This window comes from Glycine max, chromosome 17 (assembly GCF_000004515.6).
Source record: "Glycine max cultivar Williams 82 chromosome 17, Glycine_max_v4.0, whole genome shotgun sequence".
Classification (NCBI taxonomy): Eukaryota; Viridiplantae; Streptophyta; class Magnoliopsida; order Fabales; family Fabaceae; genus Glycine; species Glycine max.
The window spans coordinates 24,637,756-24,651,983 of NC_038253.2; the positions used below are offsets into that span (position 1 = coordinate 24,637,756).

General features: G+C 41.1%; 2 non-coding genes across 2 annotated transcripts; both read right to left on the reverse strand.

Annotated features, from left to right (window-relative positions):
• Positions 1 to 1,705: 1,705 nt before the first annotated feature.
• Positions 1,706 to 1,812, reverse strand: LOC113000049 (small nucleolar RNA R71). Its single transcript, XR_003265320.1, has one exon. It is a non-coding gene; the product is annotated as a small nucleolar RNA R71 (small nucleolar RNA).
• A 4,110-nt stretch (positions 1,813 to 5,922) lies between these two features.
• LOC113000069 (small nucleolar RNA R71) lies at positions 5,923 to 6,029 on the reverse strand. The gene has a single exon (XR_003265341.1). It is a non-coding gene; the product is annotated as a small nucleolar RNA R71 (small nucleolar RNA).
• Between the last annotated feature and the right edge of the window lie 8,199 nt (positions 6,030 to 14,228).

The window sequence follows — 14,228 nt, forward strand, 5'->3', positions numbered from 1 at the left end:
GGGACAATTTCTCCATAACCCAGGATAAGAGAATGGCTTCTGAATCAGAGGAAACAACCCGTTTTTAATATTAGTAGTTTTGTATTCCAGTTTACTTGTTCTGCTCTTTAATCACAAAACAAACAAACCCCCCCCCCCAATCGTTACTGTTACTGCAAGTATATTATGAACATTTGGTTTGTCACTGCTCGTTGGGAAACGACCTAGGATCACTTCCTAGTTACTGCATTTTCATGTTTATTTGATTCGGGTACGGCCTCGATCAAATTTGGCGCCGTTGCCGGGGAGCAGTGCCCAAAGGTTCATAATAGCTAGCTAGTGTTGTGTGTTTAATCCTTTAATGTTTTATGTTTAAATTGTTAGTATTGTGATAGTATGTGTGTTAGTGTTGTTTAGTGTCCTGGTATTTTGTTTAATGTGTGTTCTATTTCAGTTTTCCCATTAAGCGTTTCCCCTGTTTCAGTCTTGGGTGTTTTGCTGTGAAGATTGTGCTTGCGGCAAAACAGAGTAGTAGTAGAAATCAATTAGAGACGGATTTTAGCGACCACCCATGCTGAATTATTTGAGATTTTTTGTTTTAGTAGCTAGGGTTGTTATTTTTGGCTGAATTTTTTTGTGGTAACTTCTTTTAATCCATATTTTGTGGGAAAAATAGCTAGAGCCTTTAGTTTGGTCAGATTTGAATGTTCCAAAAAACTAGCAAATTTTGTGTTTGTCAAAACTTCAAACGGCCATAACTTTTGCTCCGGTTATCAGAATCGCAATTATTATATATGCATTTGGGGTAGAAAAAAATTTCCTAAGCCGTGGCAGTCTGCGGTAGGCCGGCTGAGATCTCCATCGTCCAAAAAAAGCGATTCTGTCAAAAGTTTTTTATTTTTCAAGTTTTATTCACTAATTTTTCTTAACTTACCATTTTTAGCTTTCATAGTTAGACTTTGAATTTTTGTCTGAAATTTTTTGTGCTATCTTCTCATCATTTTATAAGGTTGCTCACAAAATTTCAAGTCATTTGGATATCATTTGAGGGTAGCTGTAGTTCAAACCTACACCTTTATTTACATGACAAGGCAACTAGTTGTGTGCATGCTGAATGTAGTGTATGACTAGAGGCAATCCATCTGACTTACAACCCTTTGATCCTGAGATAGATAGGACATTTCATAGATTAGTTAGGCATCATTTTATACCTTTTGATCATTCTAAGCATTCCATTACTGGTGAATCTGTGCATTCTGTTATTGGTGATTTTGAACATCCTGATCTTGAGCATTCTGATTCTGAGCATTCTGATTCTGAGCATTTTGATTTTGCACATTCTGAGAACATGGCACAACCTCCACCCCGTGAGAGGACTCTAAGGGAAATGGTTGCACTTGATTTCACCTACGAAAGCTTGTGCATCCAATACCCTTATGAGGATGTCCCATATGTTCGTAAAACTGGACTGATTCATTTGCTTCCAAAGTTTCATGGCCTTGCAGGTGAAGACCCGCACAAACATTTGAAAGAATTTCACATTGTCTGCTCCACCATGAAACCCCCAGATGTCCAAGAGGATCACATATTTCTGAAGGCTTTTCCTCATTCATTAGAGGGAGTGGCAAAGGACTGGCTGTATTACCTTGCTCCAAGGTCCATCACGAGCTGGGATGACCTTAAGAGAGTATTCTTAGAAAAATTTTTCCCTGCTTCCAGGACCACAACCATCAGGAAGGATATCTCAGGTATTAGACAACTCAGTGGAGAGAGCCTGTATGAGTACTGGGAGAGATTTAAGAAACTATGTGCTAGTTGCCCCCACCATCAGATTTCAGAACAGCTTCTTCTCCAATATTTTTATGAAGGACTCAGTAATATGGAGAGAAGTATGATAGATGCTGCCAGTGGTGGAGCCCTTGGTCAACTTGGTAACCCAGCTGGCCTTGAATCAGAAATCTGTACCTGTTGCAAGGGTTTGTGGTTTGTGCTCCTCTGCTGACCACCATACAGACCTTTGCCCTTCCATGCAGCAACCTGGAGCAATTGAGCAGCCTGAAGCTTATGTTGCAAACATTTACAATAGACCTCCTCAACCTCAGCAGCAAAATCAACCACAGCAGAACAATTATGACCTCTCCAGCAACAGATACAACCCTGGATGGAGGAATCACCCTAACCTCAAATGGTCCAGCCCTCAGCAACAACAACAGCAGCCTGCTCCTTCCTTCCAAAATGCTGCTGGCCCAAGCAGACCATACATTCCTCCACCAATCCAACAACAACAACAACCCCAGAAACAACCAACAGTTGAGGCCCCTCCACAACCTTCCCTCGAAGAACTTGTGAGGCAAATGACTATGCAGAACATGCAGTTTCAGCAAGAGACCAGAGCCTCCATTCAGAGCTTAACCAATCAGATGGGACAATTGGCTACCCAATTGAATCAACAACAGTCCCAGAATTCTGACAAGCTGCCTTCTCAAGCTGTCCAAAATCCCAAAAATGTCAGTGCCATTTCATTGAGGTCGGGAAAGCAGTGTCAAGGACCTCAACCCGTAGCACCTTCCTCATCTGCAAATGAACCTGCCAAACTTCACTCTACTCCAGAAAAAGGTGATGATAAAAATTTACCTAACAATTTATGTGCAGGTGAATCTTCTTCCACAGGTTATTCTGATTTGCAGAAGCAGCACATTCCCCCTCTTCCATTCCCTCCAAGAGCAGTTTCCAACAAAAAAAATGGAAGAGGCAGAGAAAGAGATCTTGGAAACGTTTAGAAAAGTAGAGGTAAACATACCTCTGTTGGATGCAATAAAGCAAATTCCAAGATATGCCAAATTCTTGAAGGAGTTGTGCACTAATAAGCGGAAGCTTAAAGGAAGTGAACGGATTAGCATGGGCAGAAATGTCTCCGCATTGATTGGTAAATCTGTTCCTCAAATTCCTGAAAAATACAAAGATCCAGGTACATTCAGCATACCTTGTATTATAGGGAATAGTAAGTTTGACAATGTCATGCTAGATTTAGGAGCTTCTGTTAGTGTTATGCCTCTGTCTATTTTTAATTCTCTATCTCTAGGCCCCTTGCAGTCAACTGATGTGGTAATTCATTTAGCTAATAGAAGTGTTGCCTACCCTGTTGGTTTCATAGAAGATGTCTTAGTTAGAGTTGGTGAACTGATTTTCCCGGTTGATTTTTATATTTTGAATATGGAAGATGGATTTTCTCAAGGATCAGTTCCCATCATTCTAGGCAGACCCTTTATGAAAACTGCTAGAACTAAGATAGATTGATGTGCCATCATTTTCTTCTATTTTCTAAACCCTTTTTGCACCATTTTAATTATTGATTGGTCTTAATTGTCAATTAATTAGGCAGTTTTATTATTTGGGCTCATTTAGCTAATTTGATGTTTTTAATCTAATTTCAGGAATTAATGAAACATTGGGCTTAATCCGGATTTTGGTTGTGGACTTGAAGAGGGCAAATAAAGCAGCGCTTACCTTAGTTAATTTCTAATTAGGAAATTTCGCAATTTTATTTTATGTTGTTCAGTGTTTATTTCGTTTTGGGCCACAGTATTGTAATAGGGCCCAGTGACTTTGAGTGACTCTTTTTAAATAGCTGCCTTGGGATTCGTGCAGGGCATTCTATTCTGTTATGCTATTCATTATTCAGAGCTTTGTTTTAGGGTTTTCGTTTTTTTGTTTTGATGCTTCTGAGTTCGTAATGCAATTTTACGTTTTCTGCTTCTAATTACAATTTCGTTCTTGCTTCTTCTTCTACTCTCATTTACGTTTCTGTTCCATTTTACATTTTTGTTCGTTTACGTTTCTGTTCATTTATGTTTCTGCTTCATGTTTCAATTGCGTTTTCTGTTTGAATCCATGGAAGGCTAGATTTTCTGGTGTTGTATCCTTTTGAGGACGAAGCCCAACTCTCTTTGAGGTTTCGCTTGTAATGTGGTTTCCTAGCAGTTCTCCCTTCACCAGTATCCCAAATTCGTGAATATTAATTAGTGCACGCTTCGTGTTCGATTAATTGCCTCTGAGCCTAACTTGCGTTCATGCTTAATGGACGAAGGGCTAACTGGTGTATGTGGTGCCTAATCACGTATTGAAAACCCTAAGTTGATTTTCGCTTAGTAAATTGAAATAGGGTTGGATTAAGTGGTTGACTGTTAGGGACGAATTCTCCATAACCCAGGATAACAGAATGGCTTCTGAATCAGAGGAAACAACCCGTTTTTAATATTAGTAGTTTCGTATTCCAGTTTACTTGTTCTGCTCTTTAATCACAAAACAAACAAACCCCCCCCCAATCGTTACATTTACTGTTACTGCAAGTATATTATGAACATTTGGTTTGTCACTGCTCGTTGGGAAACGACCTAGGATCACTTCCTAGTTACTGCATTTTCATGTTTATTTGATTTGGGTACGGCCTCGATCAAATTTGGCGCCGTTGCCGGGGAGCAGTGTCCAAAGGTTCATAATAGCTAGCTAGTGTTGTGTGTTTAATCCTTTCGTGTTTTATGTTTAATTGTTAGTATTGTGTTAGTATGTGTGTTAGTGTTGTTTAGTGTCCTGGTATTTTGTTTAATGTGTGTTCTGTTTCAGTTTTACCATTAAGCGTTTCCCCTGTTTCAGTCTTGGGTGTTTTGCTGTGAAGATTGTGCTTGAAAACAGAGTAGTAGTAAAAATCAGCTTGCGGAAAAACAGAGTAGTAGTAGAAATCAATTAGAGACGGATTTTAGCGACCACCCATGCTGAATTATTTGGGATTTTTTGTTTTAGTAGCTAGGGTTGTTATTTTTGGCTGAATTTTTTTGTGGTAACTTCTTTTAATCCATATTTTGTGGGAAAAATAGCTAGAGCCTTTAGTTTGGTCAGATTTGAAAGTTCCAAAAAACTAGCAAATTTTGTGTTTGTCAAAACTTCAAACGGCCATAACTTTTGCTCCGGTTATCAGAATCGCAAATATTATATATGCATTTGGGGTAGAAAAAAATTTCCCACGCCTTGGCTGCCGGCCATAGGCCGGCTGAGGTCTCCATCGTCCATAAAAAGCGATTTTGTCAAAAGTTTTTTATTTTTCAAGTTTTGTTCACTTATTTTTCTTAACCTACCAATTTTAGATTTCATAGTTAGACTTTGAATTTTTGTCTGAAATTTTTTGTGCTATCTTCTCATCATTTTATAAGGTTGCTCACAAAATTTTAAGTCATTTGGATATCATTTGAGGGTAGCTGTAGTTCAAACCTACACCTTTATTTACATGACAAGGCAACTAGTTGTGTGCATGCTGAATGTAGTGTATGACTAGAGGCAATCCATCTGACTTACAACAATCCATCTGACTTACAACCCTTTGATCCTGAGATAGATAGGACATTTCATAGATTAGTTAGGCATCATTTTATACCTTTTGATCATTCTGAGCATTCCATAACTGGTGAATCTGTGCATTCTGTTATTGGTGATTTTGAACATCTTGATCTTGAGCATTATAATTTTGAGCATTCTGATTCTGAGCATTCTGATTTTGCATATTTTGAGAACATGGCACAACCTCCACCTCGTGAGAGGACTCTAAGGGAAATGGCTGCACCTGATTTCACCTACGAAAGCATGTGCATCCAATACCCTGATGAGGATGTCCCATATGTTCTTAAAACTAGACTGATTCATTTGCTTCCAAAGTTTCATGGCCTTGCAGGTGAAGACCCGCACAAACATTTGAAAGAATTTCACATTGTCTGCTCCACCATGAAACCCCCAGATGTCCAAGAGGATCACATATTTCTGAAGGCTTTTCCTCATTCATTAGAGGGAGTGGCAAAGGACTGGCTGTATTACCTTGCTCCAAGGTCCATCACGAGCTGGGATGACCTTAAGAGAGTATTCTTAGAAAATTTTTTCCCTGCTTCCAGGACCACAGCCATCAGGAAGGATATCTCAGGTATTAGACAACTCAGTGGAGAGAGCCTGTATGAGTACTGGGAGAGATTTAAGAAACTATGTGCCAGTTGCCCCCACCATCAGATTTCAGAACAGCTTCTTCTCCAATATTTTTATGAAGGACTCAGTAATATGGAGAGAAGTATGATAGATGCTGCCAGTGGTGGAGCCCTTGAAGACATGACTCCTGCTGAAGCCAGAAATTTAATTGAGAAGATGGCCTCCAACTCCCAGCAGTTTAGTGCCAGAAATGATGCCATAGTCATTAGAGGAGTGCATGAGGTAGCTACAAACCCATCTGCATCATCTGAAACTAAGAAGCTTGAAGGCAAACTGGATGCGTTGGTCAACTTGGTAACCCAGCTGGCCTTGAATCAGAAATCTGTACCTGTCGCAAGGGTTTGTGGTTTGTGCTCCTCTGCTGACCACCATACAGACCTTTGCCCTTCCATGCAGCAACCTGGAGCAATTGAGCAGCCTGAAGCTTATGCTGCAAATATTTACAATAGACCTCCTCAACCTCAGCAGCAAAATCAACCATAGCAGAGCAATTATGACCTTTCCAGCAACAGATACAACCCTGGATGGAGGAATCACCCTAACCTCAGATGGTCTAGCCCTCAGCAACAACAACAGCAGCCTGCTCCTTCCTTCCAAAATGCTGCTGGCCCAAGCAGACCATACATTCCTCCACCAATCCAACAACAGCAACAACCCCAGAAACAGCCAATAGTTGAGGCCCCTCCACAACCTTCCCTCGAAGAACTTGTGAGGCAAATGACTATGCAGAACATGCAGTTTCAGCAAGAGACGAGAGCCTCCATTCAGAGCTTAACCAATCAGATGGGACAATTAGCTACCCAATTGAATCAACAACAGTCCCAGAATTCTGACAAGCTGCCTTCTCAAGCTATCCAAAATCCCAAAAATGTCAGTGCAATTTCATTGAGGTCTGTCATACCCTAATTTCGTCCGGGGACCTTTGCTTGATGACATGCGACCTTTCTTTGGTCCTTGTGAGGTGCTTGGCATCCATCATTAGGCAATTTGTGAAATTCCAGGACATGCCGAAAAACCAAAAAAATATTGATGCACAATCCGTAAGTTTCCGTGACACACCGGAAATCAAATGGAAGCATCGTTGCATAATTAAGTGAGGTTCCGTAACATTCCGTAAGTCAAAAGGGGGATGATTATGTAATCCGCAAGGTTCCGTAACATTACGGAAAGAAAACAAGTATCGTTACGAAATTCGTAAGTTTCCGTAACTTTACGAAAAAAGAATCACAAAAAAAAACAGCAGAGGGGGTGTACTTAGTAAAAATGGGGGTGCAAATAGCACCCAGGCCCACTTGGGCCCTCCAAAATATTCCTCCAGAAGGCTGTTGCTTCTGGAGGAAGCAACCTGGCTCGCCTGGGCGAGCTGAGCTCGCCTGGGCGAGCTGGGCGGCAACCACCTCCCCTATTTTGCTATAAATAGGGGAGGAAGTGAAGAAGAAAAGGGTTCAGCCCCTTTGGCACTTCTCTCTCTTTCGAATTTGCTTGGAAAAATTGTTTCCGTGAAGAAAATCTAAGCCGAGGCGCTTCCGAAACGTTTCCGTAACGTTTTCCGTGAAGAATTTCGCAAAGGTTTCAACCGTTCTTCGACGTTCTTCATTCGTTCTTCATCGTTCTTCGATCTTCAACGGGTAAGTACCTCGAACCAAGCTTTTCGATTCATTCTATGTACCCGTAGTGGTCCACATTGTGTTTCGTGCATTTTTATTCTCGTTTTGTTTACTTTTTATACCCCCTGTTGACGTGCTTAAGCCATTTTACTTAAGTCATTTCTCGCTTAACTTAAAAATAAAATAAATTTCCACCGAACGTTTGAATTGTATTATCCATTAACTTCGGTTAAAATATATTCCGACCGTTCGGTCGTGCCGTAACCACGTCGGAAATCAAAAAGAGGTAAAAAATAATATAATAATCAAAAAGACATCTTTTAGTAAAATAAAGCGGAAAATCAATCGGACGTTTTCTCTTTGGGATTTCTCATTCTTAATCGAATTGATTAAATAACTAAAGTGAAACTAAAGGCTAAAATCAATTCGCCTAGTCAAGCTCGTCCATAAAAATAGGCTTTTGAAGTTTGTCATTTCATTTTCTCACTAAGTAAAATGGATCATTTTTAAAGTCCAACGCCTTAAAATGATCACCTCTTAAAGTAAAAAAGAATCACTTGATAAGAAAGAACTACGTAGGTCTGATTTCCTCATCACAAATTGAGGAATACGTAGGAACAAAGGGAAACACCCTTGTCGACCACAAAAAAGAAAAAAATATAAAAAGGGTATAAAGGATATAAGAACATAAAAGGGAACATAAAAATCAAAGTCATGTTTGCACATTCGATTAAAGGCTGCCGTCCCTTGGGACGGGCGTGTGGGGTGCTAATACCTTCCCCGTGCGTAAATACAACTCCCGAACCTTTCACTAAAAAGTTCGTAGATCGCGTCTTTTCCGGTTTTTCCGACGTTTTCCTCAAATAAACGTTGGTGGCGACTCCGCGCGTATTCCTTTCGTGGAACACGCATCCCGCGAGTCACGCGTCGCCCTCCCGCCGAAGGGTAGGTTGCGACAGTTGGCGACTCCACTGGGGACTGTTTTTAGAGAGTTAGGCCATTTAATTTTGTGCAATGTTTTACCGTGACTTACCCCTTTGTTGGTTTCCTTTCATTATGTTCTTGTGTATATAAACTCTTTGTTGCTTTTAGTGCGTTTTAAATGTATGCATGAAGTAAATATTTGTTCATTTGATGCACACAAACACCAACACTATTTGCACACACTGTGAGTGAAAAAGGGCCCTATACCCGGGTTCATGGGAGCATAAGGAGTGGAGGTGAATCTGTGATCATGCTAGGTCTCCGACTTGCTTGATTACAGTGAACCCTCATCTAGAGCTTTTCTCTTTGAAAACCTATTGTTGCTAGTAGTCCCTACTGCTACAATATGTTCTTCAAAGGGGATGATACCTCTAGAAACCATCAAGAGAGATATAACTACCTTGGGGATTATTGCTAAAAGCCTAGTTAGTTCTCTCCCTTATAGGTCCCTTAAATAGGGGCACGAAGCAAACACGTTGCGTGCCATTTTTTCACACTGCCATGCATGAGTATCATATACCCTTTTGCTTATGTTCGGTAAATATTGTCATACTGTGCACATTCCCGCATTGTGTCTGAAATTCTGATACAGAGGTCAGATGTCGTACCAGATGTCACGACATCACGCTTCAGAACATGGAGATTATATTTGACTGTATGAACAGATTAAACAAGTAAATAACACAAGAGAATTGTTAACCCAGTTCGGTGCAACCTCACCTACATCTGGGGGCTACCAAGCCAGGGAGGAAATCCACTAAAATAGTGTTAGTTCGAAGATCTAACAGCCACTGTTTACAACCTTCTCACCTAACCACTACCCGTGCAATCTCTACCTAAGAGCCACTCTTAGATATGAGAACCCCTCTCACTCCCTCTCAATCACTCTCCCGTGTTTACAATTAAATCGAATACACACCAGAGATTACTCTCTGAACAAAAGAGATCAACTCTACACACTATAGAGATCAACTCTACACACTCTAGAGATCAACTCTACACACTCAGGTCCAACACTTGATGTTAGGGTGACATCAAGGTGGCTCACAAAACACTCAAGTCCCAAAACTCACAAAATAACTCTTCAATCCCGGACTTGGTACAGAACTCGTGCAGCCTTCATGTTTATATAGCAGTGTGCGTTTCTGGGCTGCAACTTCTTGTGCTGGATGAGATCTATCATTTTCCTGAAAATCTGCACTTAAAGATCTAAAAGATACAGTTTGATCTTTTAGTTTTTATCTTTAATCTTTAATCCCTGAACGAACTATTCAAGTTTGTAATTCGAACTTTAATTATCTTTTAATTCGTTCCTAAAGATAGATCGCCAAATCTGTTGCTAACTGCACATTAATCTGTTAAAGATATAACAGATTTATGTGTCCAGTATTTTCGGGCCAGATGTCAGGACATCGTGTCCGACATCGTGGATCCTGCAGCTTCATTTGACTTTTATCTTGCCTTGTGCATTGTGCAGCACCTCCAGTATTTTCGGGCAGGATGTCCTGGACATTGTATCCGACATCGTGGATCCTGCAGCTTCAATTCTTCATTTGACATTTTATCTTGCCTTGTGCATTGTGCAGCCCGATCTGATTCCTTGACATAACGTTGGACATCATGTGCAGCAACTCCAGCTTTCCTTCATTGTCTAAGTGCTTATGTTTTAACAAAATTTTAGCCAATCTTTTAAAGCTCAGTAGAGCTAAGCACTAACAATCTCCCCCTTTGGCAAATTTTGTCTAAAACATACTTAGACACTTCTTGAGCAGGTACGAGCAGTTATGCAAGTGGGATCAGCAACTTGCATTATCAGAGTAATCAAGCACAGCGGAATTTGTAGTGGTGACAGCAAAATTCTGCAAGTTGCAAGTCGTTTCCAGGATGTCAAGACATCTCACGTGACATCAGCTTTCTGCTCCCCCTGTCTCCATGCTCTAGCTGCAGCATCTTCTATCAGCTACTCGTAGTTACAGTAGCTTACATCAGTCATCATTAGCAGCAGCAGTCTCCCCCTCAAAATCATGAATCATGCATACATCGTATCATACAACTCCCCCTCAAAATCATAAATCATGCATACATCGTATCCTACTACTCAAAATCATAAATCATGCACATAATACTATTACTCCCCCTTTTTAGACAGAATTTGACAAAAGTAGAATGCATGCTAATATTAGTGTGCAAATATTACAGACCAATAACTAGTAAAAGTAAAAACAAAAATAAAGGTCTGATGGTCATGGGGTGGCTTCAGAATCATCATCATCTGATTCTGTCTCTTCTGCTGCATCTTCTTCTTCCTCAGCAGCTTCTTCTTCTTCCTCAGCTGCTTCTTCTTCCTCAGCTGCTTCTCCATCATCAATGCCAGTTTCTGAGAGTCTTTTGATCAGCCGTTCCAGCTCCATTTTCTTCTTTGTGGTGGCTTTGATGGTTGCTTCCAGCACCTTGCATGTGTCCTTGAGTTCAGCAATCAAGGCATCCTTGGATACAGCACCTGAAGCAGCAGCTTTCCCTGATGTCGAGACAATGTCTGGGACATGTGTCCCCTCAAACAGTTTGTAATGCAGGGATAGAGCAGATTCTCTCTTCATCACAGAGTCAATGTTGTTTAAAATATTTGGATGTTGACTCAACATAATGCCACACAATACAGTTGGGAAGGCAATGGGTAATTTGACAGCAAAAGATTCTGAATGCTTAACAGTTTGATCAAAAATATAGTTTCCAAAATTAAATTTGGACTTGGTTCCAACAGCATACAGAAATTTACCCAAACCTGTGGCAACAGTGGAAGTATGATTGGTGGGAACCCAGTTTGCAGCGCCAATCCTGTGCAGGATTGCATACTTCACACTTAGCTTCCCTGCAGAAAGCTTCCCTTTCTTTGGCCAATGCTGGACTCGTTTGGCAGTGATTTCCTTGGCAATCTGATGCTCAGAAACATCAATATCCACCACTCCTTCAGTTGGTCTGCCCAGGTATTTTTTTATCACAGCAGGGGAGAATCTAACACACTTTCCTCTGACAAACACTTTCTGATAATCATCACTCTTTCTGTTTGTTATGTCAGAGGGAATGTTGACAATGAATTCCCTGACTAGACCTTCATAGCAATCTCCCAACTTGGTGACAGTTTTCAGCAGTCCAGCAGCCTTGATGAGGTCCATGATCTCCTTGCAATCCAAGGCATCTCTTCCCAGTTCTCTTTCAACAGCAAGTCTGCGTTGATATACAAATTTCCACCTTTCAACATTGCCAATGGAGTGGAATGAAATGTTGTCCAATGGAGCATCAGGGACATTTCCAGGCACCTTTTTCCCTGATTTCTTGGCTTTCTTGATGTCGAGAACATCTAGTTCGACATCATCATCAGAGTCAGATGAGGAAATTTCTTTCCTCTTCTTGGAGGGGATTGCAACTTTGCTCCATCTGGATGTGGTAGGAGTGATTGGTGTGCTCTTCTTCTGTGCCATCGTTTTGATTCGTCCAGACCTAGTAATGGGGGTTTTTCCCTTTCTGCTTTGTAATCTTTCTGGAGCAGGTTCTGGTGCCCTTGGTGCTGGGGTCTCCTCTGTGGCTTGTTCCTCTTCCTCTGTTGATCTCTCTTTGCTGGATGAAGAGAGGACTTCAGCATTTGGGATGGAGGATGTTGGAACATCTTTATCAGCTTCAGGCACAGAAACATTTGGGGTGGAAGATGTTGGAACATCTTCATCAGCATCAGGGACAGAAACATTTGGGGTGGAAGATGTTGGAACATCTGTATCAGCATCAGGGTCAGAAGCATTTTTCAGAATGCTACTCACAATACTGCGGATCTTCTTGTCCATCTCCGTGTCTACTTCCCTAGGACTTGCTGCAAGGCTAGGGTTTTCAGAAGTCTTCACTCCCTGTTGTCTCTTGGGAACCAGTTTTTCAGGAACAGGGGCTGAACCAGGAATCATTTGGATGGGTTGTATATTGAATTCAGGTCGTTCCTGGTTTGATGGTGCTTTGGTGGATGATGGAGATGATGGTACAGAGGGTGAACCAGGAGCTGAGGTTTCTTTTGGTGAGGTAGCCATGGAGAAGCAGAGCTTTTGAAATGGTTTCGTGAAATTCCGAGAGGTGTTGGGAAATGCTGATGAAAACAAGAATGCCACGAAAATATAAATTTGAATGAAGAATGTAGAGGGGCGTGTGAAGCAACGGTCGAATCTGTTTTGGCCCAGTAATGAATGTGCTATTAACGTTTGAGCACATTCAAATAGAAGTAATTGCTATAAGTCTTCTAGCAGACAAATGCCCAGCTTGCCCCTCAGTTTTTCAAACTGATTTGCATCCAATGCCTTTGTGAAAATATCTGCTATTTGTTCCTCAGTGTCAACATGCTTCAGTGTGATCACTTTATCATCAACAAGATCTCTAATATAGTGATGTCTAATGTCAATGTGCTTGGTTCTGCTGTGTTGAACAGGATTTTTAGAAATATTAATAGCACTCAAGTTGTCACAGAACAATGTCATGACATCTTGTTCGACATTGTACTCCTTGAGCATCTGTTTCATCCAAACTAGTTGTGAACAGCTGCTTCCTGCTGCAATATACTCTGCTTCTGCAGTAGATAGGGACACACAGTTCTGCTTCTTGCTGAACCATGAAATAAGATTGTTGCCCAGATAGAAGCATCCACCAGAAGTGCTTTGTCTGTCATCTGCACTTCCAGCCCAATCAGCATCACAATACCCAACCAGCATTGAATCTGAACAATGACAGTACATAATCCCATAGTCACTGGTGCCATTTACATATTTCAGAATTCTCTTTACTTGATTGAAGTGACTTATCTTGGGATTGGCTTGATATCTTGCACAAACACCTACTGCATAGGTGATGTCAGGTCTGCTAGCTGTTAAATATAGTAAGCTCCCAATCATGCTTCTGTACAGACTTTGATCAACACTGGTGCCAGCTTCATCTTTTGTCAGCTTCAAGTGAGTAGGTGCAGGTGTTCTTTTATGGCTGGCATTTCCCATCCCAAACTTCTTGACAATGTTCTTTGCATACTTGCTTTGTGAGAGGAATATGGAGTCTTCCATCTGCTTCACTTGGAGTCCCAGAAAATAAGTCAGCTCTCCAACAAGACTCATCTCAAATTCAGATTGCATCTGTTGGACAAAATGTCGAAGCATCTCATTCGACATCCCTCCAAACACAATGTCATCAACATATATCTGTGCTATCATCAAGTTTTCAGCATCTTGTTTGACAAAGAGAGTCTTGTCAATTCCTCCCTTCCTATACCCTTGCTGAGTAAGGAACTCTGTTAGCCTTTCATACCAAGCTCTTGGAGCTTGCTTCAATCCATAGAGAGCCTTCTTGAGCCTGTATACATGATCTGGATGAGTTGGATCTACAAATCCCTTTGGCTGCTCCACATAGGCTTCTTCATTCAGGTATCCATTCAGAAACGCGCTCTTCACATCCATCTGGTACAACTTGAATTTGAGGATGCAAGCTACACCAAGTAACAATCTGATGGACTCAAGTCTAGCAACAGGGGCGAAAGTTTCATCAAAGTCTACACCTTCAATCTGAGTGTAGCCTTGAGCAACAAGTCTGGCCTTGTTTCTGGTTATAACACCTTCT